Raw genomic sequence first — 25,123 nt, 5'->3', positions numbered from 1 at the left:
AGGGTGCTTAACACCCAGGGCTGTGGCCCACCGTTTTAAGAATCCTCAGAGGTCAGAGAACCCTCAGTATCCCATACCGCACTCCTTGCCAGCTCCAAGGCTGGAAGAGAAGCTTACCCAATGTCCTTGCTTAGAGCTTTCACCTAACATTGGATGGCCTTGGGCAAAGATGCCGATTATGACAGCTGTCAGAGGCCTCTTTTGGATACTGTCCTTATGGCCAGAATTTTCCGTGAGTTGGGGGCTGAATTCTGATCAAAGGGATGAAATGAGCCACATCACTTTGTTGGCCATGGTAGTACTGTTTGCCTACTCGAATGCGTCTGTGAGCAAGTTAAGATTAGGTGCTGCACAGATGCGGTCCATAGTTGAGGAGAATGGTTCCCCACGGGTCAATTCAGTGGCCCAGGGAAGTATAGACAGAAGGATCCAACTGAGTTTACAGAGGCATAGAACTGACAAGTGCCCCTACAAACTAGGGACTTCGCTCATGTACTATCTTCTAGACAGGAAAGTTAATTACGGAACTGATTATTCTGCCTTCGCTTTAGGCTGGAGGGGGTTGCTTTGGACCTGTCCTCTCTGCAGGGTCACCTCCAAATCTTTTGCCTTTACTCCCCACTTTTTTGCTGAATTCGTTTTTGCTGGCTTTAGGACTATGTGCACTTTACCCCTGATAAGTGGTATTAAAGTGTTTGTTCTCCCTTCTTAAAACTTGGTAATATTGGCTTATCCCCAATTGGCATATTTAGTTTCCTTGTAAATTTCTAATGAAGTGTCACTACATGTGCCCAGTAAATTAAAGATTACTAGTGGGCCTGTAGCACTGATTATGCCACCCACTTCTGTAGCCCTTTAAAACATGTCTCAGGCCTGCCAGTGCAGCCTGCGTATGCGGTTTTAAACAGCCATTTAGACCTGGCAAAAATACGTTTTTTGTAAGGCTCAAACCTTTTTTAATACATATAAGTCACCCCCAGGGTATGCCATGGACAGCCCAGAGGGTGAGTTACAATGTATTTAAAAAGTAGGACATGTATTTCTAAGTTTTACATGTTCTGGTAGTGAAAAAAATCATTCACTACTGCATGGCCTATATCTCCGATAGGATGACATTTGAGTCATCTTATTCCATTTCATAAGTGTAATTTCCAAATAGGAAGAGATCATCAGTTCATGTCTGGTGTCTTTGGAATTGGGATATAAAATCCTAATTTATGGTGAAGGTGGATTTTAAATTACAGTTTTGAAAATGTCACTTTTAGAAAGTTTACATTTTCCTACCATAGTTATTTTATGCCTTTCATCTGTCTCTGGTCAACTAAACTGGGTGTAGCTGACAGGTAAACATTGTGTATTCATCCTAGACAGCCACAAATGGGAGGTTAGGTGTGCCTGGATTGGCCATCACTGGCAGGATGGGAGAGAGGAGCTGGACATCACCCGACTTACACTTGAACAGGCAGCATCCTTCCTCCACACAAAGACGGTAAACCCCCTCTAGCTAGTCTGGATCCAGGGAAGGGAAGGCCAGACTTCAAAGGGAAACCTCTAGAACATCTCCCTCACTTCAGAGGCACAACTGGGTATAAATACTAACTGGGCCACAGACACCAACTCTTCAGTACACTTCTGGCCCTGTGGATACTCTGCCAGGATGAAAGTCTGCTGTGCTGCTGAAAGGGCTAACACTCTGCTAGACTTCTTCTCTGAAGAAGCTACTGCCCTGCTGTGCTGACCTGCTGCTCTCTTGTCTGGGGATGAAGAACTGGACCTGTAACTTCATCTTGAGCCTAGGACCCCAGAGTGACTCAAAGGGCTAGTCTGCTGGCCTCCTGATCCAAGCCACATGGACATAAATGGCTCTCCAAGCAGCTCCTGGACTCAGCTGCAGTGAGTTCATGACCCCCCAAGTGGTACCCCTCAGTTACTAGACCTTTGGCATGGCTCAGCGACCTGGAATAAGGCTTTTGGGGTCTTTGCATCCTTGAACAGGCTCGTTTGCACCGAAACTGCCACTCTTGCACCGAAAATCAGTGCGGAGTGTTGCCAGACTGTCTTTTCGCACTGCAGCATCGACTGCTTGCAGGACATCACTAACCAGCAGCTTCAGCCCGCTCGTCTATGACACCTGCTCTTTGCACCTTGCCAAAAGCCTCCCTGACACTCTACTTGCTCCTCGTAGCACTGTTCCATGCAAATAGGACACTTGGAACAAAACTTTAGGAAGTAAAACTTTAGCTGGAGTAATCTGGGACTGTATTCGACCTATGTTCCATGGCGGTCAACCTGAACGTTTGACTTTGGCCTTGCCTAGGCCTACCAAATAGCTGCAGTTAGCGCTGTGTGTTTTTAGGGGCTGTTTTACACTTTATTCTTGAAAACAACATGGGCCATATTCACAAGAAAGTGGCGCATCACTACTGAGTCCCCTAACGCCAGCATGGTAGCTTCGTATTTACAATACGGCGCACCATGGCACATGTTAAGGACAATAGTGTCATTTTTTTACGCTCTTGTAATGCTATACTGGATTAACGTAAACAAAATGACGCTAATCCAGTATAGTGTTAAGAGGCCCATTGAAACAATGGAAGTCTCATATTAACACCTGCTTTAAGCAAGTGTTAAAAATGATGCTAGATATGGTGCAATGGAATCTTGTAGGTTCCACTGTGCCATTTTTAGCGACCCTCTAATGAGGCAACGCCCCCTTTGCATACATCATGCATATTTTATGCATAATGTGGAGCAAAGAGTTTACAAGGTGGTGCAAACCTAGTTTGGGCCACCTTGTAAATATGGCGCTATGGTAGTGGCCCATTAGCATCACATTTGTGGCAAACATTTTACCACAAATGTGGCGCTAAGGGGCGTAAGGGCCTTGTAAACCTGGCCCCATATCTCCTGTTCTACTGATTGGATGTTTTTCATTTTGGTCTTGTTTTTTAAAATAAATTCAGCTCTACTTTTCTAATCTGGTCTGGTATCCTTTTTGGGTGGAGTTTTCACTGTGTTACTGTCTGAAGTGTTGCACAAATACTTTATACATTGCCTCTAAGTTAAGCCTAACTGCTCTGTGCCATGCTACCAAGGGGTTGAACACAGATTAATTTGGACTTTGCTTGTCCCTTTCCCTGACAAGGATTGTGTTTGCTGCTTGACCAAGACTCAAACCGCAGTCAATCATTAACCCAGTTTCGCACAGCAACTTTGCATGACTTTGTAAAGACATGTAACACAATGCAGCAGCTTATGCTGCACTGCTTTACATTTCATAGTGGTAGACGTTTAATGGGTGGAGCATGAGCATTGCCATGCATCTACCCATGGGATATGATGCATTCCGAGATTTACTAAAGGCAGAAAGCTTGGGATTTCTCCAAGTTTGCCTACTACAGAAAGGCGTAACGAGTAGATCTGAATTTCTCCTTGTTACTGACTCTTTTTATGTGTGATGTCTTCTGCATCACGCATAGAAAGAGGATGTTGCTTTTTAGGATTGTTCTTTGTGCAGGAAGGATCTCTTCTTGCACAAAAACAATCTTGTCTGTAACGCAAGCACACTGCAAATTTTCTGCATTGGTTCTAGGCAGCACACAGTGTGCCAGTCCAAGGAAAGAGCAGAAGTGTGTCGCATTTTAGTAGATATTGTGCATTTCCTCTTCCACTTTCACACAATGCAGCAAAGATCCTTGTGGTACTCAAGATTTACTAAGCCATGCAGAGCTATGCAAGGTGACTCTACATGGCATAGTAAATCTGACTAAGCCCATGCGTTACAATGACAACGCAAGAGCTTAGTAAATCTGGTCTTTGGTGTGATGTTATTAACCTTCTACTAGAATATTGGGATTCTATGTTAAAATCTTAGTATGTATGGTGTTTTGCCGCTAGAGTTCAGTGAAGACGATAGTGATAATCTTTGTCACTTTATCTTTGATAGAATCTACATTTTCTGTTGTGATAGTGTGGAACATTTCACATACAACCAGATTAGACAAGTCTTTGTGAATGAGCATCTAAAGGGAAACATGGAAAGAAGACTGGTGATGTAGATAAGATGAACGTTCATTCAGCACAAGTGCATTAAAGAAGGAAGAAAGTTGACAAACGGATTGGGAAGTGATAGAACACCGAATTACAATTTTGGAATTTAAGATTGTAGCAAAAGCTGGCAAAGTTAAGGATAAAGCAACTCAAAAGGTTGGCAGAAGGAAAGCTGGTTAGGTGGAGAAATATGACTGCAGGAGGGAAAGGTGATAATCTGTTGAAATTAATATTGATTAGGGTTGAGTTGAATAATAAGAAAAGTTAATCAGGACTCTAGTAGCAAAGTCTGAAGATGATCAGGACATCCATCTGCTCTAAGGCTTGGAGAAGCACTGTGGGTACAAGGGAAGCTAATGAGGGTAAATGAGGGAAATAGATTTTGCAGTTTTTAAGCTAGAAGAAATAGCACTAGTAACTTGGAAAGTGACCTGATGGTGTATGATTGAGAGAGAGGCAGGAGAGGGAAGAAGTGAAAGAATAGAGATGGCAAGAAAGGAAGAGGTTCACAATTGGAAAATATAGGAGTCGAAGGGTGTGGAGACAGGCGGAAGTGACTGTGGGAGAAAGGTTAGCTGTATTTCATTTTTTTTTGCTTTCAAACAAAAGCATTAAACTAATACTATTATGGAATGTGATATGTGCATCTTTGAGTAAAATGTTTCTATCAAAATGTATGTTTGAAAAGTTATATCAATCATTCCCTTCACCAGAAATACAGAGATCCATAATATGGACAGCAATCTATTATGTTGTTTGTTATGTCTGCCTCGACCTGTATACAGCTGTTGATATGGCGAACCATGACTTTCTACTTTAAAAACTTCATTCACAAGCTCAAATCACAGACAAACCTTTAAATAGTTCAGGTCCTCCCTCAAAGTCAAAATACAAGAATTCAGACTTGGAGCATCCATCTTCACCCCTTGCTCAGTACTTTAGTATCTCAGGGCTCTCAATTTTCTCCCTTACCCTTCAATGTTTACCTAAAGTGGCTCATGGACTGCCTTCAACCCACTAACCCCCAATTCCAATTCTACACAAATGGCGTGCATACATACCTTTGAGGCACACGCTCAGATAGCCAGTTCAAAGATGTTTGTCTGACTTAAAAGCAATTAAAACAGGGATGACATAAAACAGCCTGGTTTTCAACCACTCTAAGAAGGCCATCCTAGTACTAGGCCAGTCGCACCTCCTGAAGAGTATTTACATAGGGGGTGATTCTAACTCTGGCGGGCGGCGGAGGCCGCCCGCCAGAGTTCCCCCCTCCAGAATACCGCACCGCGGTCGTAAGACCGCTGCGGTGATTCTGGGTTTTCTACTGGGCTGGCGGGCGACCGCCAAAAGGCCGCCCGCCAGCCCAGTGGAAAACAACCTTCCCACGAGGACGCCGGCTCTGAATGGAGCCGGCGGAGTGGGAAGGTGCGACGGGTGCAGTTGCACCCGTCGCGAATTTCACTGTCTGCAATGCAGACAGTGAAATTCAAAGTGGGGCCCTCTTACGGGGGCCCCTGCAGTGCCCATGCCATTGGCATGGGCACTGCAGGGGCCCCCAGGGGCCCCACGACACCCCATACCGCCGCGGTCAGAATGCCCTGCGGGGCACCGCCAGCCTGTTGGCGGTGCTCCCGCCAACCCTGGCCCCGGCGGTCCATGACCGCCGGGGTCAGAATGACCCCCATAATCTTTCCCCCTACAGTCGTCTTTGAATAAATCCTGCCTATTCAAACTAAGGCTATAAACCTAGGCACCTGCCAGGACGTTGAACTATGCTTTAACATCCAATTTGGGGCAGTGGTCAAATCCTTGTTCCTCCAACTAAATTGATAACAAATATTCCCATTTATACCCAAAGAACCCTATGTAGCTGGAATGCTAGTAAATTTCTGGTTATGCTACTACAACTCCATATTCCTTGGCCTAGGAAATGAAAAGACATGAAAAGGGTGAAAACTCAGCCTTTCACCTTATCTATTGTCTGGGCAGAACACAAACATCACCCACCATCACAACCATCACAGAAACCTGTTAGGGCTAGCAGTAAAGGACATGTTCACCTTGACAATAGCTTGACATGTGTTTAAGGGCCAGATGTAGCAAAGGGTTTTTCCCATTCTGTGTCAATGGGAAAATGTGTTCATACATATGGCCCTAAGTGCCTTGATGACCCAGTCCTAAAACACCAACAGAACAAAATCAACAGCTACACACTAGCAAGCTCAACATCCTTGCGCTCCTTAAAATAAATTGTAAGTGCCAAAGAAACAGGCACTCCTCAGTGGCTGGACCTCGCCTGTGGAACAGCCTGGCTCAACATTTATTTGACTCTAACGTCTTCCTGGCATTCAGGCATTCAGACAACTGCAAACACTTCTGTTCTAATCTCTTACCCTTGTGGTCTGATTCACTCCTCGCCCTCTCGCTAACACCGAGAAGCCATGAACTCATGCACTGCTCACTACAGGGGCGTAACACACAGCCCCAGGCCCCACTGTTCTCAGGAGCTCCACTTAGAGGAAAAGAATCCCCTGAACTGTCTGTAAGGAAAAGTAATGTTTTACAAACTGTTTGGAAAAAGGCCTGCTGGATGGGCCCTCTTCATTCTGAGACACACATTTCATGGCATCCATGAAAGGCGAGGCATTCTGGAGTTGGCCCCTTTAAGGGGAGATTCGGGAGGATCTTTGCTGAGTACAAGCCAGGGTACAAGTGGGGAGTACCTGCAGGTACTCGGCGCCACCCACTATTTTCTCCGTCCACCCTGCCAAGTAGTTGTGCCTCACTGTAATATGCTGAACTCGCCCAGTGTAATGTATAAACATCGCAATACATTCAGCAGCTCCTGCACATTCCCTGCTTTCCTTCTGAGCAGCAAGGTGGAGGCAGCAGTGAGGGTTTTTTTTTAATTTAAAATTCGAGCTCAGGCCAAAACAAAAGCCGAATTTAAGTGGCCACCAGGCTTCCTTTTGTTCTTGCTGGAGCTATCTGGAGCCCCACACCTACCTGCAAATACAATGGAGGGGAAACAAAGGCACACAGCTTGTTGTCACTTCAGGAATACTTAAGAGAGGCATGATTTTGACTTTGGTCAGTCCCTGGATATAAGAGATATGCATGCACATTGAGAATGTCAGATAGGCTGGTCAGTTCCTGTATGTACACAAATAGCAATGTAAATATCACTATTTTGTTTTATTTCTTTTATAGCGCTACTTATCCCAATGCAGGGTTTTAGAGTGCTTTACAACACATGTACACACTATACACTGACAGTAATTTGTATAAGTGTAAATCTATGTACACAATATGTTACATAGGATAGTGAGGGTTACGAGGTGTAGGAGTCACATGTCCTTCATAGCTCGCTGTGCAATATAAGAAGGATTACAATTTATTAACAGCAAGTAACAAAAGTATCTCCAAGTTAAAAGCAGAAGCCTACTTACCTAGCTACATAAAATAAGAATCTGTCATGATGTGCTTTGCAGGAGACATGTTTATCTTCTAGGGTACCTTGATTCAAAATTGGGACAAGACACAACACACATCTCTCCAGGAAATGTGTTAACCGCCAGAGTTATCTTACCATTATTATTATTATTATTATTATTATTATTATTCCTTGAGATTTGGGGGGCATTCAAAGCTCTCTGCAGCAGATGCCTTAACTTCATAAAATTTTGAAAAATGCAGTCTTTGCAACCAATTAAGCAGAACAGATTTATTGCCAAATTTCTCCTTGTGTCAATTTCTTTGTGGCACTGATTTTAAAAAAAAAGGTTGAAATTGAGGCCCAGATCTTGCGTCTGGGTTGTGTCACTTTTTTGATACAACCACAATGCAAAATCTAATTTGTGAAATCTCGTAATTCGCTAAAATGTACTCCTTAAGGTCAGATGTCATTACTTGTGATGTCACTTACTGTGAGGTTATGGGTTGTAATTCCACTTTCTGTGATGTAACTTCCTGTGGTGCCACTTGGGATGTCACGCGTCATGATGTCACATGCTGTGATATCATGTGCCATGATATCATTTGTATACTGTCTAACTTGATTAGTCCCCCCTTTCTGTTTTTTAGGACTTGTGCCCTGGTACAAGTGCTGTTTCATCTGGTGCCGCACTCCAGGAGCAGCAGCAGAGTTTGCTTCACTTTCTCTACTGTTGTATTCCCGGGTACCCCGTAGGGCTGGGAAGAGCGCTAAGGCCAAAAGTAAGTGTCTCTTTTGCAGCTTGTCTTGGAAACTGGGAGAGCCACAGGCGGACTGCTGCCCAGATCTGTTAGCACTTGTAGCCGAGATCCCTGGCAGACTTGTTTCAACAGTTATTGGTAAATGTAAGTTATTTTTAAACTTAAGTTAAATGACCTCATTCAGAGGTCGACTGAGACAGAATTTATGTCCAGGCACCCAATTAAAAGTGGCCCATTAGTGAATCAGATACTTAAAAGGGACCCACATGTGCAAATCAGGGCAGTCTGGAACTTGTAAAGATGTTTTAAAAGATATGGGGGATTGCATGCATTTCTGCCTGCTGCAAGCAACGTTTGAGGTAATATTAAGGAAAACAACAGGGACAACAGACCCACCAGACCATAAAACAGACACGCAAAAAGTCAAAAACACACCCCATACAAATAGCTGCCAAGTTTCCCATGTCCATACGTGATGTACTGCTCCAGTCCTGTTTTTTTTCTTTGAATTCTGGGAGTGGTAGTCCTGTTTTATAATGAAACAAACAAAACTACATGTCACAGAATTAAAAGAAAAAAACTGGACTGGTGTGGCACATCACACATGGACATAGGAAAATTGGCAGGGCTGCATACACTGATCTATGAGGCTAGACCTGTGGGCACTGCCAGATTGCCCTATAAACCAGTCCAACTCTGCCGACTGCCAAGAGTAGAAACATTAGATCAACTGTGCTGAACTGTCAGTCCCATCTCCTATTAGAACATTGAAAAGATTGAAAATACATAAATGGTAATTAATATGTACATATTTTGGATCAGATTTACTCAACTTTGGCACAACACAGCAAGGAAAGATGCTGCACAGGAATGCCCATGCTTCACCCAGTAATGTCTACCCAATGCAAGGTGAAGCAAGGTAGCACTAAGCACTGTGTTGTGTTACTTTTGGGATAAGACCCCACACAAATCCACATAAATCTTGATTGCATGGGTTTTGCGTCGGTGCTGTGCCACCAATGTGGCACAACCCAATGCAAAATCTTAGGAAATCTGTGTCTCAGTCTTTCATATTCATAAGAACAATCTATGTTGAAGATCGCAGAGCTTTGTTGATAGGCTCAAAACACTGATTTTAAAAATTAAAATGAACTTCACTGAATAGCATTGTCAGTAAGTGTTTTAGCAGGTAATGTGGCACGCTGAAAGAAGAATGCCAGACATGTTTCGTAGATTTCTAGAAGGGATGGAAAGCTTCCAAGTGGCCCTGAGTCGTTTGTAATGCCTTAAGACAATCATAGCCTTTTTTAGCCATCAACAGTTTGCATTTTGTGACCCTTATTTTTACCAGGACTGCCTGGAGTGATTGAAGGTGGCAGATTGGCAACTGTTCATACCTTTCCCTTTGATAAGTTTCCATTTAGGTCAGGGAAAATGCTATTAATAGTCAAGCAGATGCAGTCGTCATAGGGCCCAGGCTGAGAGGGGCATATTTCACTCTAATTATAACCGGTGTTTGTACACAGCCACAAGACTGAGGGCCCATTTTCCTTGCTTGAATTAGGGGTTGTGGCAATCTTGCTACACCAGTGATTTGGCTTTACCCCTCTTATATCTTATTTGTTTGCTAGGGCCAATCAGCTAGTACGGCACACGTTTTCTGCAAGGGAGGCTTGCACCTTTGATTCCTACCCTCTTTATGTTATGGTACAAAGGGGGTATTCACGGCTCCTGTCCTGCCTAAATTCATTGAAGTTACCGATTAGGACGTGTACCACCACTTTACTGGTGCCACTATTGACTATGATTTGCTTTTATGTGGACTTCAAGAATTGTACATGAACATGGCCGTGCTGGATAAACCCAGACAGAAACTGGCAGTCACTGGGTTTCTACTGGCATGTGCCGAGACTTAACCAGCCTTTGGGTGCAGGGTTGAGCACCAATCACTGACTCTTAAGTAAGTGTGCTGCTCTTCCATCTCTGAGCTGAGACACCCTTGTAGCGTATATACAGTACACAGACCCTGGCATCTGTGTGTCAAGGGAAGGAGCCACACAGAAAAACCTGCAGCCTTGAAGACTTGCAGTAGCTTTCAATTTTGGGAGAAGGATGGGAATACTTTACAGATTTTTGCCCCTCGTCACCCAAAAATGTTTTTGCCCATTTGCCTCCCCACCCCCATACATTAGAGGCTGGTAGGGTTCTGGAACCCCATCCTCAAGATACAAAGACTGGCAGATGGCACTCCAGAACGCAGACACAAAATGTGCTAGATGGACACCTTTGGCTCATTCCACTCTACTTGTGTTTGCCGCAGATGGAGTACTTTGGTTTGAGATACGCTCAGGTACTGGAGGCTTCACAAGGTGCTCAAAGTACTTCATCTGAGGCCTGACCACTATGGAGAAAGATAGATTTAGATCCGCGGGCAAAAGGAAGCATTTCTGAGGGAAAGAACAAACCTTTGCATGGTTATAATGAGCATTGAATGCCAAAACTTGATCCTGCCAGCACAGTGTGAAAAATTTGCAAACTATCATGGATCTTTGATCCCAAAAACCAAAGACGCACTGATATTTTTCTTATTTGATTGTTGCATTATTGGCTTTTAACCAAAATATCATTGAGGAGCAGGTCACAAAAAAGAGTTATGATGTCATTTTCTGCTGTGAGAGACCAGGTCATAACTGGCGTGCCTTTTGACTACTATGTCTGACTCAGAGAGCGGGAAAATATGTGTCAGTATTTTGTTTTGGGGTGCCCTGGTGGAATAATAAGAGGTGCCGTCACTAGCAAAGTAAACAGTGGTTCACGTCTGAAAAATACATATCGTCAAAGTTGATTTTTTTTGCCATAGTTTTACAATAGAAATGGATGATATAGGGCAGATAGAGGTGGCCTGTCAGAGCTAACATGCCCGTCTCTGGAGTGCTTTGTCAGACCTGGGTCTGGAGTTACAGTTTTGGAACAGCAGCATGCACTGTGCAAGAAAGACGTGCATTATTAATGTTTCTCGTGGAGCAGAGCACTGCAGAATCGGGTTTGTTGAAGGTTGAGGCTCTAGTTATCGAACAGAGATATGTATGGGGACTTAGTATTAGAAAAGTAATTGTATTTTTATCTAAATCCTCTTTAAGAATTAGATGCTTTGGCAGAGGTAGTCGTTGTGTCCTAATACTGGAATACCAAGGAGCACCTCTGATCATGAATGAGGTGCAGTGAATGCTTTCTGGAGTACCAATGATGGTTGGAATGGTGGTGCATGATGATACGCAACGTGTGGCAGCACTATCTATGTGTACAGACCATCTGGAAATACCACATACTTGATAAAGTTACTGATTTACATGAATAACCCACAACAGAAGACCACACAGTGTTTTGAAGCACGTTCCTTGCAACTGCTGCTGGAAATGCAGATAGACATTGTGTTAAGAAGATAAAGCTGACAGGTCATCAAGAGGCTAATTTTTCTTGTCCGTTGTATCTAATGATGTTTTCGAGGGCACAAGTCACACAACCATTTCATCTGGTTGGGAGCCCATTTTGTGTTGTTTCCTGTGACAAGCTTAAAGCTTGTGTGATGTCATTTCAGGTGATGACTTCAATTTGCTAGGTAATGCAGTATATGTTCTCTATGAGGGAGGATTGGATGGCTTTTTTCTGTGGTGCTCATATTTTGCAATGGAGGCTTGCGCTGCTGTGTACCATTAAGTATTGACAGTATTTTATGGACCTCCTGAGCATATTTCAGTGTTCTTCCTGTTTTATGAGGGAGGATTATAGTGCTGCTTTTCATGCTCTGTTTGGGAGGGAGGCTAGCAAAGCTCTTTTCCATGCTGTACCTGTTTGTGAGCCAGGAAGGCACTGCTACGTATCCTGCCATATTTCTTGTCCTACGTTTGTTTTTACAGTTACTTCTTTTCTCTTTTCTGTCTGTAGAAGGCTCATAGAACTTATCCATGTGCTGTGCCTGTTATTGAAAGCAAATTTTACTGCTGATGCTAAATGTTCTATGGGAGGGAATGTATGTATGCATTATTATTTACATAGCACAAACATATCTATTGATGCATAGGAGTACTGAACATTACATGAGCGGTTGGGAGACGATCGAGAAAACTGTGCACATCAAGTGGCAATTACACAAATACATTTTACACACATTAAATTTGGTCCCCAGGTTCCAAGTACGGCAACTCCAGCCACAAGGCCACATACTCTCCCACACCTTCCCAAACATCACCTCCCTGTGCTGTGCCCGTTTTGTGTGTACCTAGAGTTTGCAATGCTGCCAGCTGTATTTTGCTTGTTGTGCGTGCAAGTGAATCTAGTGTTGGTCTTGATTTTTACCTACTCACTGGAAGAGAGTTCTGTGCAGGGCAGGCAATTGCTATTGGATCGCATTACAAGTATTGAAGTGATCACTGCCATCCAATCTTTGATCTTAGAGTCACTCAAGCAGAGATTTATTGAATAACCTGGAAAAGAGACTGAGCACACAGGACCCAGTGTTCAGGAGCTGCAGGGAAGAAAAAGACACAGCACGGTGAGAGTGAAAGCCACACAAAGAAGAGGAGAGAATGAAAAAATAGGAGTGAGGTGAACAAAAAGTAGAAAATAAAGGAGGAACAAAAAAAGAATGGGGAGAAGAAAGAGAGGAGAATACATTTTAAAGACAGGAGACAGATGGGACAGAGTATTAAATGAAAGGAAGAAAACTAGGTCCATTCCATATCGAAATACTAAATTCTACCATCCGTCATTATCTGCTGAAAGGAGGGACTTATGGAGGAGTGGTCTCGGCTTTTATTGGGTACTTATATACCACACCCTTTCAAGACTCACAGGCCAAGATTAAAGAACCACTAGCACCACATTAGTGTAATTTTATTTTACTCTAATGTGGCGTTTGGCTTCATAAATCGCTGCACCTTATTTACAAAGTAGTGCAATGCATGCATTGCACCATTTTGTAACACTTTGTGCCACTTTATGCATGCACCATGCATAATGTACTCAAAGGGGGCATTACCCTATTAGGGGGACTGCAAAAATGGTGCAGTGGAATCTAAGAGAATCCACTGCGTCATTTTTTGCAGCTACTTTTAACGCTTTTGGCGCTAACCCTCAATAGTACATCAGTATCGTCAATTTTATTGTATAAGATTGCCCCCTGCCCTGCGCAATGGTGAGCCGTATTTTAAATACAGTGCACACATGGTGGCGGTAAGGAGGTGCAGATAAAGTGGCGCTGCACTGGGTGCAGAGCCACTTTTCCTAAATTTGTCCCACCGTGTGCAAACTTAAGGCCTGTGGGAGGACAGGTTAAATATTCAATTAGCAGACAGAGACTGAAACAACATACTCAATTATCAAAATAAGAGGATCGGGAAATCATAACTTAAATTTGGGTATCGTAATGTTTTACAACATTGCATTGGTCCCCATAGAAACGGGAACATCAAAGCTATGACCTAACACTATGGGGGTCATTACGAGTGTGGCGGTCTTACAACCCCCACACTCACGGTGACAGTCAGGGCCACCGTGGATGCGGTGATCCGACCGCCACATTGCAACCCCGGCAGTCTGACCGCCAGGAAACCGCCAGCTTCGTGGCCTACTGGTGGCAGAGATCTTAATCCGCCTGGGCAGCGCTGCCCTGCAGATTACGACCAGTCTTTTTATAGTGTTAACACTGCCATGAAAAGGCTGGTGGAGAACAAGTGCAGGGGGTCAAAAGGAGGCCCTGCACTTCCCATGCACTTGGCATGGGCAATGCAGGGGCCTCCCTCGTCCAGCACCATTTCAATGTTCACTGTGCTGGCGACAGCGTTGCCGCCGGCTCGATTACAAGCCAGAGACAATGCTGTTGCCCGTTTCCCGCTAGGCCGGCAGGAGAAACTCAATTTACCGCCCGCTGACCTAGCGGAAAACTTACAATGACCCCAGCAGGGAGATCACCCTGTCGGGAGTTTGGCAGACAGGCTTTCCTGTCCGCCAAACTCATATTAGAACATTGGAATGTTGGTAGCTCCATTGAAAACAATGGAGTGCTGCTGGCTTTTACTGGCCGGTAAAAGCCCGCATCGCCAACATTCCAATGTTCGCTTTGTTCACAGCAACAGCTGTGAACAAAGCCTCACAGAGCCCGAGGGGATTTTAATCCCCTCGGGCTCCATGAACATTTTTTTTTTTAATAGAACATTCTGCCCTGAGTGGCAGAATGTTCTAATAGCCTTAAAACCCGCCGTAGCGGGCTCTACCGGCTATTAAAGTCCCTCTCCCTTGTTAAATGCCCTCGCCTTCGGCTCGGGCATTTAACGCGGGGAGCGGGCCTTTTTATAGCCGGTAGAGCCCGCTACGGCGGGTTCTAAGGCTATAATATGGCCCTATGTGTTGAAGTTGTTCTCAATAGGGGTGCAACATTGTTCACATTCTGTTAGAATGTACAAGCGTAAAATGATGCTGGTCAGCTGTGTTGGGGAAACTATGGGTCACTCTTGGGTCAACATGTCCTCTTTCCATATATTTCACCGATTTAAAATGTCTACACCATTGGAGAAATTATACACTGTCACAGGAGATGGTATTCCACGTTGCTAGCAGTAGCCCCGATTGGCATCCTAAGGCTCTGCAAAATGGCTATATTCTCAACATACAACACATGGTTGACAAACATGTCCCCCCATGGCCTCATGGGAGAGAATCATGTGCAGGTTAAATAACCAACTGCCTAAATATAAAGAGACCGGTGGCTCTTTCATACAGGGAATAATACAAATAACTATCACTATCACACCTTACAATAACTTTGCATTCCATAAACAAACAACCTTCTTGTACTCAGAGTAAAGAATGGCTTTCATTTTTGAAACACCACTGAGCTTGAGCAATGAAAAGTTTTATTGTGGATGTGGATCACTACCCCCCTTCACCCTCACAATCTCTTCCTATGTACACTCTTCTATGCTCACCTGTGCATTCTAATCTCTTGGAGAGGAGGGAAGGGAAAGTATAATTTGCAAAGGAAATGTTATTGTGAAATGCTAGTCTGAAGGTCTACCAAATTATTACTGTTGTTCTGTACTACACTGTCTCACCCTTCCCAGCTTCCCCCGAGCAGGAACAGACTTTTGTTTTCTATATCAATATAGTTAACTATCCATATCTATCTATCTATCTATCTATCTATCTATCTATCTATCTATCTATCTATCTATCTATCTATCTATCTATCTATCTATCTATCTATCTATCTATCTACAGTATATATATATACATACATATATATATATATATATATATATATATATATATATATATATATATATATATATAGTGCCCCCATAACACAAAGCAGCGCAAAGTGATCTTTTGTTTTGAGAAAAGATCACATTCACACTGCAAAATATCTTTTGCACTGGAAAAGTAAGTATCAATACATCACCTGTAGTTATTGTTAATCACTTTGCATCACTTTATGATGGTGCAAAGTGCAAAAATGAGAGGAACAGAAGAATAAATCAAGTAAGGACTTTTACTGCGTCACCCAGCCAGTAAGAAGTCTCACAACTGACTCCAGTGGAAAGCTGTGACTATGAATGAGAGGAATGCATGCAACAAGGAGGGAAGGTCTTCAGGACTGGAGAAACTGAGTGTATGCGCCCAAACAGAAGAGAAAAACAAGCAGCAACATGAAGGATTAATAAATTATTGAAATGCCATTCAAAACTATAATAAAATGAGAGAAAACAGAGCTATCAGTAGTAATCTTAAAGAGTTGAAAATGATAACTCATCTCTATCTGTAAAATAAATAAACTAATCTTGTGCAATGTCTCAAATAAAAAGATAGACCCTTAGAAGGAAACTCAATATTGTGTGAATCTTGAGGAATACGATCCCCAACCTATTCCTGAACACCATTTGTACCTACTTCCTATTGACTAGAGTTGGAAGATGCAAACCATTTGGAAGATGCAGACATTGTGGGTACTGATGCATCAAACATTTCAGACTCCCTCAGACCTCCTGAACACATCAATTGTTGAGACATTTAACTACTCTATCTAGATTCCACCAAATACCATCTTCGATTTAAACACCTGTGCATATCTTGTAACTAACTCTTTTTTGGACTGAAAAACTTGAACAAACACTTAAAGCTAGACTTAGGATTTTTAACTTTAACAAAATCACCAACACAAATATTATTTTACTTCAACCCAATCTTTTGTTTGCACTGATTCACTCATAATTTTCCAACTGTTGCAAAACTGTCTTCTTGCAATATCATACAAGGATATATATATGCTTTCCTCTATCTGTCTTTATATTGCAAAGAAGGACTTTAATCAGAAAAAGCAATACAATTGCATAACAATTTAAATGGTGGAAATGCGTGGTTGAATGTTTAATACAGTGATAACCACAGCTTTTCCTGCAAGAACTTTACCACCTCAATGACGTGGCCCAAGCACAATATTTCATATACAAATGGAAACATAGGAAATGTTCTATGGACGCTAACAGTGGGCTACTTGCCCCGGAGAATGGAAATTGGGGATGTTTTCCTTTATCTGTACTACAAAACCCAATCGGATGCAGAGTATCCCTCAGGCGAGCGGAGGGATAACATTTATTTAGGGGAATGGGATAGCAATCTCACTTTTCCGACAATCAGAATCATCTATAGCTATCCCACCCTATTTGAAAAAGCATGTTGGTTATTTCAATAATCACGGAGTGTCACTCTATGCGAGATGGACAAACCAAAATGTTTTTTAGACCCTCTCCCACTTAAGTACTGGCGTGCTTCATCATCCGGTCTCATCCTAGTACCTAAAAACCAGGACTTGGGCTTGACCATCTTGCAGGAAGCACTTTTAATATGAAATGCAACCAGTGTCTTCTCTGATTAAAAATACCTAGAACAACAAAGTTATCCCTTTTATTAGTGGTTGTTCAGATATGATAAAAAACATCAATAAGGAGGAGTAAATTAAGGGATATAATGAGCCTATTACCCTATCAAGACAATAATCAACAGAACAGGCGGGTATTTCACTGCTTCTCTTACGTCATCATGTTGCCCAATACCTATGCTGGCCCTCTCTCCTGCCAACTACGACATGAGTGAAAGCCACGCAACTTTTGTTCTTTGAAGCCGGCTGCCCATGGAGGATGTGAGAGATACTCAGAGTAACTGAATGATCACAGCAGCGACTGCGTGATTGCGTCGTCCCGGGGAAGCATGCCTTCAAGAACCGTGGGAAATGTAGCCCACTCATTTGATATGGTGCTTCGGTTTCAAAACATGGCCATGACATTATGCAGGAAAAAACTTTTTGGGCAATGAACAACACTGTGTAAAAATGGATTGTTTCCAAAAAACTGTTAATCTTAGAAACTGTAACTCTCAGTTGGACAAATAAGGGCAGATGTACCAAATTCTGTTAGTTGACTGGTCAAAAACAGATATTGTTATTTCTGGTCATCCATTGCTCTCAATAACAGGGCACCATTGTTAGCCAATATGAGGATAATTCCTCGCTTTTAGCCTCAATGGAAAAAACTTCTTTTTATGTTCAAAACCATATATGTTGTGGCAAGATATGTTGTGAGAGAAAATCAACCAACTTGGTCTCACTTAAAAAAATAAGTTAAAAATTGAGCTATTTTTCTACCCAAATTTTTGCTGAGATTGCACCGATATAAGAATCAGACTGTTGCATAAACCATTAGAACTCAGTGATTCATCGCTAATTGTATGGAAAGGTCATTTTACTTTGGGTCGGGCACCTCAACTGAATCATAAGGAATTCAACTGATTCCATGGTATGCCATCTTTCAGACCTGTTTTTGTAATTGCCCAGCCTATACACCTATCTCCGTTCACGTTGTAAAATGGTTTTTTCATGTAGTTGCTTATTTTAACTTTGTCAATCACAGCCCAAAGAGGTCGGTGTCCTAATGTCCTTTTTCTAGGAAGTGTTTAGTTACTTTTGTAGAAGCCCTTTTGGAGCAGATGTTGCTGTTATGTTCCCTAATTTGGATCTTAACTGTCCTTGATGTCATTCCTATGTACGGTAGTTTACATGAGCCCTCTAACAAGTAGATTACGTTGTTAGAGTTGCATTTAGTGTTTGTCCTCTGTTCCTATGGTGTTTGTAAATTCACATAAAAGGAAAGTGGGAAGTGTTATGTTTTGTCAACGGACACACCGAGCCCTGTTCACATGGGAAATACGCTATTACCTTAGGGAGGCCCGTAGGGTGTCATAGTACTCTGTAACAGTTGTTCTTGGCCTAGTATGCACTAGTAAGTCTCTAAGAAGGGTGTTACGTTTGAATGAAAAGTTACATTTTGTGAACTTGAGATAATTTGATGTGACAATACGACGATTCTTCATAATAGTATTTTGACTCTCTCTTATTACTGCTTAACAATGGCTTAGGATTTGTTCCAGCAAAATTGATTGATATTTCTTAATAAAGGTGTGAATTGTTGGAATTCTTCAGGAACATTAAAGTAACAATGTTTGTTCTCAACACACCAGAACAACTGCAAGATGAAAACCATACAAGTTTGAAGAAACAATTGTACTTCAATCCACCAGCATCGACAGTCCCAACTGAAGTCACTGCCTTTGAAGAAGCAATCATAAGAGCGATTTAGAACCATGATGTAAAGAAGATTGAGTCCCACAACCTTTCTAGAAAGGAGACAACATGCCTAAGACACACTGCAAAAAAGGCTCACCTAGTTATCAAACAAGCCGATGAAGTGGGAGCAATCATTGTTCAGTCAAAAGAGCACTATCAGGAGGCATATTGGACCTATCTCAGAGATTCAAGAAATAACTAGATACTTCAGAAGGATCCCAACGGAAGAAGTACAAAAATAAATTTCATTTCTGGTAGAAGAACCAAAAGAAGAAGGATGGATCACTAGGAAAGAGGAGGAATTTGAATCACTATTAAAACAAGTAGTCCCTATTTCTATCCCCTACCTAAGATCCATAAACAAAGAATCTCTCCACCTGGTCACCCAATTGTTTCTGGTATCGACTCAGTTTTAGCACCTTTATCTCAATTTGTGGATTGATTCTTGAGACCCGAGTGGTATTGCTTTAGGTGACTGTGAAGTCTTCCTGTAGTCACACACTTTCAAAACTTAAGGAACCAAAACTACTGCCTCATAGACATGTTCAGAACAGCTGTCAAGCTTGTGTATCTCAAACAAAGGACATACATTGTCCATCGCCACATCTGGAAATTTGAGGAGTGCTGGTACCAACAGGTTTAAATAACAGTGGTCCTTGAAGAGGATGCAGAGGACAGGGCCATGTCAACTTTGCAGCAGTGTTTCTTGGCTAGTAGCACCTATCCATACGTCGTACATGTGAAACATGCAGGCAGTGTAAGTTTGGTTGAAAACTGTTTCCTTAGGCCAATGGGACACGTGCACTCAGAGTAGAAACAAAAGGAGAGCACACAAGCTTCAGTCACTTGAGTGTGAGGCTCAACTCTAACATGCACACAAAAATGTTAGTCTGTAGTAATGGTTATTCACAGCAATTCGAATCGATATGAAGGTCAATATTAACAAAGTGTACTAAATATTCTGCAGTTGTGTGACATTTACAATGCAATGATACTGTATGGTTAAGGTACGATTGTGGGTGCTGGGATACTTAGTATGGTTTTCAAAATAATTTATGTCATGAAAAGTTATTAGAAAACTGAAACGAATGTATGCTTCTTTAGCCATCTAAACAGCATCTATATGGGCCATGATATTCACGTCTACTTTGTAAATAAGTCTGATACTATTAGTGCTAGTGACCTGCTTAAAGAAAGAGAGGACACCACCAAAGGTCTGTTATTGACATGTGAGCACGGGATGTTGTTATATAGGCCTGAAACATGGGTGTGTAATTTACACACCTACTGCTGTTCTTTTTTTTTTTTTTTTGCAACAATCAATCCTTGTCCATTCCTTAGCTTATGGTCATTACTTTCTCAAGAACCACCCATTCTCAGTCTCTGTCCCGGTGTCCTTTCTCTAGAAGGTGGTTTGTGAGTTTGGTTGAGTTGAGTTTGCATCTTGTAGTGCTACGATGTTCATTGATTCTAATGTGGACCTTTCTGGTGGTTGTCTACATACCTTTAACTGCACTTACCTGTGTTTAGGTAAATCGCATTCTCAGTATTACAACTTGATAAATGTGTGAGGAATAAAGGATAACGCAAACCCCAAATCAATATCATTTGTAGATTTCTTAAAGGCGCGTACACCACATCTCCCACAAAGTGATGCCCTTTCAGTGGGTTTAATCCCTAAATGTTAGTGATAGGTGGATAATGTTTATTTGTTTGGGGACATGTGTACACCAGGAAGTTAGTTACAGTTCTACTCATTTTACAGGAGAATAGCAGTTTCTCCATTGGTGATCTCACGTTATTGAGCACTGTCCAATTTCTATTGACAAATTTCTTGACTGTATTGTAAATTGATGTATTTGTTGTGATACATCTAAAAAGATCATTTTCATTGTGTGCTGGTGTGTCTATTAGTAAGACATCCTGGTTATTATTGGCATTTTTAGTTTGTGAAATCTATAAAGTCCATGTTGGAAGAAGTCTTGGGGTAAAACTGGATTACAACGAATGAGAATCACCTACTTTTACACACTGTTCATACTGCAAAAACAAACACGGTCTCTACCACGGTGGAGAAAAGGGCAGTGGTGTGATAATAGTCCCTGCAGCCCCTGCAATGCGGGGGTGGCTGAGCTCCAGTACCACCCAGGCACTGTGCATGTGCCCATAGCCTGAGGGTCCCTGACTGGGTCCGGTGCGAGGGGGCAGTGCCAGCTTTAGGGCAGTACGAACGGTGCATTGACTTTGGTGTGGGAGATGTGTTTAAAATAACTTATGGGTTTAGAAGCAGGTACACTTGTTTGTGCATCCAGCAGTTTTAAGGCAACAATAAAAATGGCAATATAACTCAGGTGACTAATGTTACTGCTTGTGTGAGATCCGAATTTTGTCTAGTGCCAGTATTTACTCATCATAAAGTAGTGCGGATGGGTATGTGCCTGCCGCAAAGAACGTGTACCATGCAGATCACAAAACTGTGAGTAAACTATGAATAGCGCTTCAAAAAAGAAAAAGAAATTTGTGTCAGAGAGAGGCAATGGAGAGGTGAGGGGTACTGTTGGAGAGTGAGAGAGAGGAAATTGGTGGAGAAGGAGGTCATGGTGGGGTGCCAAAAAAGACTGACACGCCAGGCGCCACAAGCGCTAAAGCAGGCCCCGCTTGGGGAGGCCAACTTCATGTATTTTGCAAGGGGGACTAACGAACTTTCCTTAAGTCACTGGAAAAGGTAATGGTCCATGGTCCAATAACCTCTTTCTCCGATGCCCTAATAAATGCTTTGTTTGATTTTCTATCAGAAATAATTGAAAGAACAAAAAGAGACATCGAATTAATGGTCGATAAGAGAGGCACGGGCGAAATGAGAGCAAGAAGATAGCCATACAGTCGTAACCCCAAAGCTTTTCCGACCACATCTGGTTATAACCATAGAAAAAAGTTGCACTGAAACATACACTTTTGAGTTGAAACAAAATAGATTAGGTGTCAATAAACATAAATAACGGGTAATATTTCCGCCAAGTACCTACTCTCCACAAACATGAATGACTAAGGTGCTATTTAGTTTAAAGAAACATGCCAACTAGCCAGAACCACGAATAAAGACTTTCTTGTATGTGGGCAAAATCTGTCACACAAGAATCTAAATGAAAAAGACAAATGCTTTTAAATTTGTGTAAACTTACACTTTTAATTTGGGGTCACTGAAAATGTGAATTGTACTGATGTTGACAGAACTAAAAATTTGGCTAATGTAGAAATACATATTTTTAAAAGAATACTTTAGGTCAAGATCAATAGAATTAATTTCGTGCATAGCTTCAATCTATTGTTATGTTTGAATAACAGATATAGGTAGGGTATAAGGAGTAGGGGCCCGAAGTACTGTAGTCATCGGTGCTTCTTGAAATGGATGGGCTTTAACATCTGCCCCAAAGTGAACGAGCTCAACTTTGGCACGATGAGTCTAGGAATGGGTTTTCCCCCTCATAGACGTGTGAAAAAATGAAAAGCAAAACAATACATTATTACAACACATTTTTTAACGAAGTTGCTAAAATTCAAAGGCTGTACACTAGCACACGTGGAATTTTCCATTACTCTCATGGTGTGGAAAATAATAAAGCACCCCGAGAGTGCTGCAGGTTTGCTTTCCAATTGCTAATTTCAAGAAAATGGTGGCAAATGAGTGTATTTTTCAGCACCGCCTCCCAAAAAGTCTAAAAAGCCATAAGATTAAAAAAACAAGAAAACAATTTTTGGCCTATCATTTACCATAGCATCAATCTACACATCTGTACTTCATTCCCTTTTATTTTTTCTATCCTGCCCTTCAAGCAGATTCATCACCATATGTTATGACTGAGAATTTGCTGGGAAAGGGAAGGATGAAAAAAATAATTAAAGTAACACAGCAATCTCAAAAGCTCAGGCAGTACACATAGTGCGTGCTTGACGGATTGTATAGGCTCATACACACTGCTGTCACTCAGTTTACAGCGACACCAATGTTACAGATTAGATTTTCAGAGAATAGAACTGAGTATAACTCATCTATCTGCATTACGTATGTATATTTCAAACTGCAATATTTTATCCCCAAACATTAATTAGTCAGTTTATGGGAATGCGAACATTTTGCTGTCAAATTCAAACTCTTCTTTTTGTGACAATTAACTAGATTCCCACTGAATATAAATTTGTCCTGAAATACCACCTTTTTTTGTCTCGTCAATACATGTTCAGTCACCAAGCATCGATGTTTATTCTCCTCAGGTACTCACAATTTCTGTGCGAATAAAAGGATACACCCTGCTTCGTCCTGGTATCAGAATCTAGTGCAGAGGTGGCACCATTGGGTCAATAATAGCCATCAATAAGGGAGGTCAAATATTTTACTTCAGAGGGCACTGTGCTGTCACGAGTGGCCCCAAAATGGCAGGAATTAACACCAGCATCCCACGAGTGGCCCCATATTGTTAGAATTTACCACCAGTATGACAGGGTCAGCATTTTGTCCAGGTAGGGACGGCCCTGCCATATATTGCTTTAAAATGGGTGTTGGCTCAAAATGCTTAACAACAGTATGCTAAGGGCAGGTGTAGGTGGTACATTCATCACACATCCATACATACACACTGCACATGTGTAGATATACTTTACCTCGTCCTCTCAAAGTAAACTTTTCTAATTCTGTGGGAGCTTTGTGTCACGCTGTCATTGAGAGGCCTTCATCTCTCCCTCTCTGCAGGCGACTCTTTATGTCTCCGTCTACCCTAATGCAAAAAAAGAAATTTGGCCTCACCCCCTTGTATGGTGGTTAGAAATAGCTGTAATTGGATTACAGCGGACCCACCATACTCCTGGGCCAGGGTCTGGTGGCTCAGTGTAATGATGCTCATGGTGACCAATGAAAATCCAGATCTGTTCAGTCAGCCTTTCATTCTTCCAAGGTCAATAAAATGAATACCATTGCCTGGGTAATCAGTTGTTCACCACCAAGATGCCTCAAGTGGCAAACATGCACTTTACAAATAGACTTTCTTATCTTAGCTCCGCTACCTTATTCATAACTGTGATCCTGTCTAATTTCTCTCTAGCTCTCTCAGGGGTTGGGCATTGGGGTGAATTCTCAGTCTCTCGTACGCTCTGGCAGGCTTGAAGTGGTGGAGTCAATAATCTCTTAATTTCTGGGATAATAGTGTAGGAAGAGTGACACGTGCTGTAATGTAAGTAAGGAATGTGAGTCCTCATTTCATTGAGTGGTGGAAACAAAACAATAATCAACTGAGGTGCCGTTAGCCCCTCTGACCTGTGTCACAGTACCTCTGCATTTGCTGCACTATTGATAGCTTGCGTCTGATCTGGGAGAGTCCTTGCCCCCCCTCTATGAGAGAGTCCTCACTGCTCTTATATAGAGCAGCACTAGTCCATGGGCTGCCTAGGCACGCCCTTATTAGGTTGAAACCTACTAGCTTACAACTTCTTATGGGCATTCAGAAAGCTTCCCTGGGAATGCATTCTGCCCCTTGCTGGCCATTGGCTTAGTGGTTTGTAACTCACATTTTCCGGCTTTCATATGCTGGCATTATTTGTTTTAGCCTGTCAAGCTTGAGCTCGGCCCTCTCATTACCCAAACCATGTTTACTGCATTCTTCCATGAACTCCTTTTCTGTAAACAGACCTTTAAATCATCTTATTATTGTGTCACAGTTGCAGTTCATTCAAAGACAGAGGTCTAATGTCTGCCTCTGTCTTCCAGGAAGTTTGATGTTTTTTCTTTGACTTCAGAGTGAGAGAATTTATGTAACAATCCTGTTGAGTGGACATGTGAGTGGAGATGGTGTAGGATGTTTCTTTTTCTGGCACACAAAAAATGAACTGTGCTGATGTTTAGGACTATGTCTTAATTAGCACAGGTGAAGTCATTTTTTTTCTAGTTGTGAAGTATGGTGGAAACAAATATTTGAATACAATCAAAATACATTAATACACTAGGTGATGACATTTGTACACTTTATCATTTGTGCATAGTATAACTGCATTTTGGTGCAAATATAATGGTCTACCACATGCATACTTCCCACTACGTAACTCCACTCTATCCCTTGCACTGTATGTCACTCCCCTCCATTCTACAAGGCTCCACTCTACACCACTCACTCCAATCTACACATCCCTTTCCACTCCAGTCTACCCTACTCCACTCCA

Source organism: Pleurodeles waltl, chromosome 6 (assembly GCF_031143425.1).
Source record: "Pleurodeles waltl isolate 20211129_DDA chromosome 6, aPleWal1.hap1.20221129, whole genome shotgun sequence".
NCBI classification, from domain to species: domain Eukaryota; kingdom Metazoa; phylum Chordata; class Amphibia; order Caudata; family Salamandridae; genus Pleurodeles; species Pleurodeles waltl.
This window is presented reverse-complemented; position numbering follows the sequence as displayed.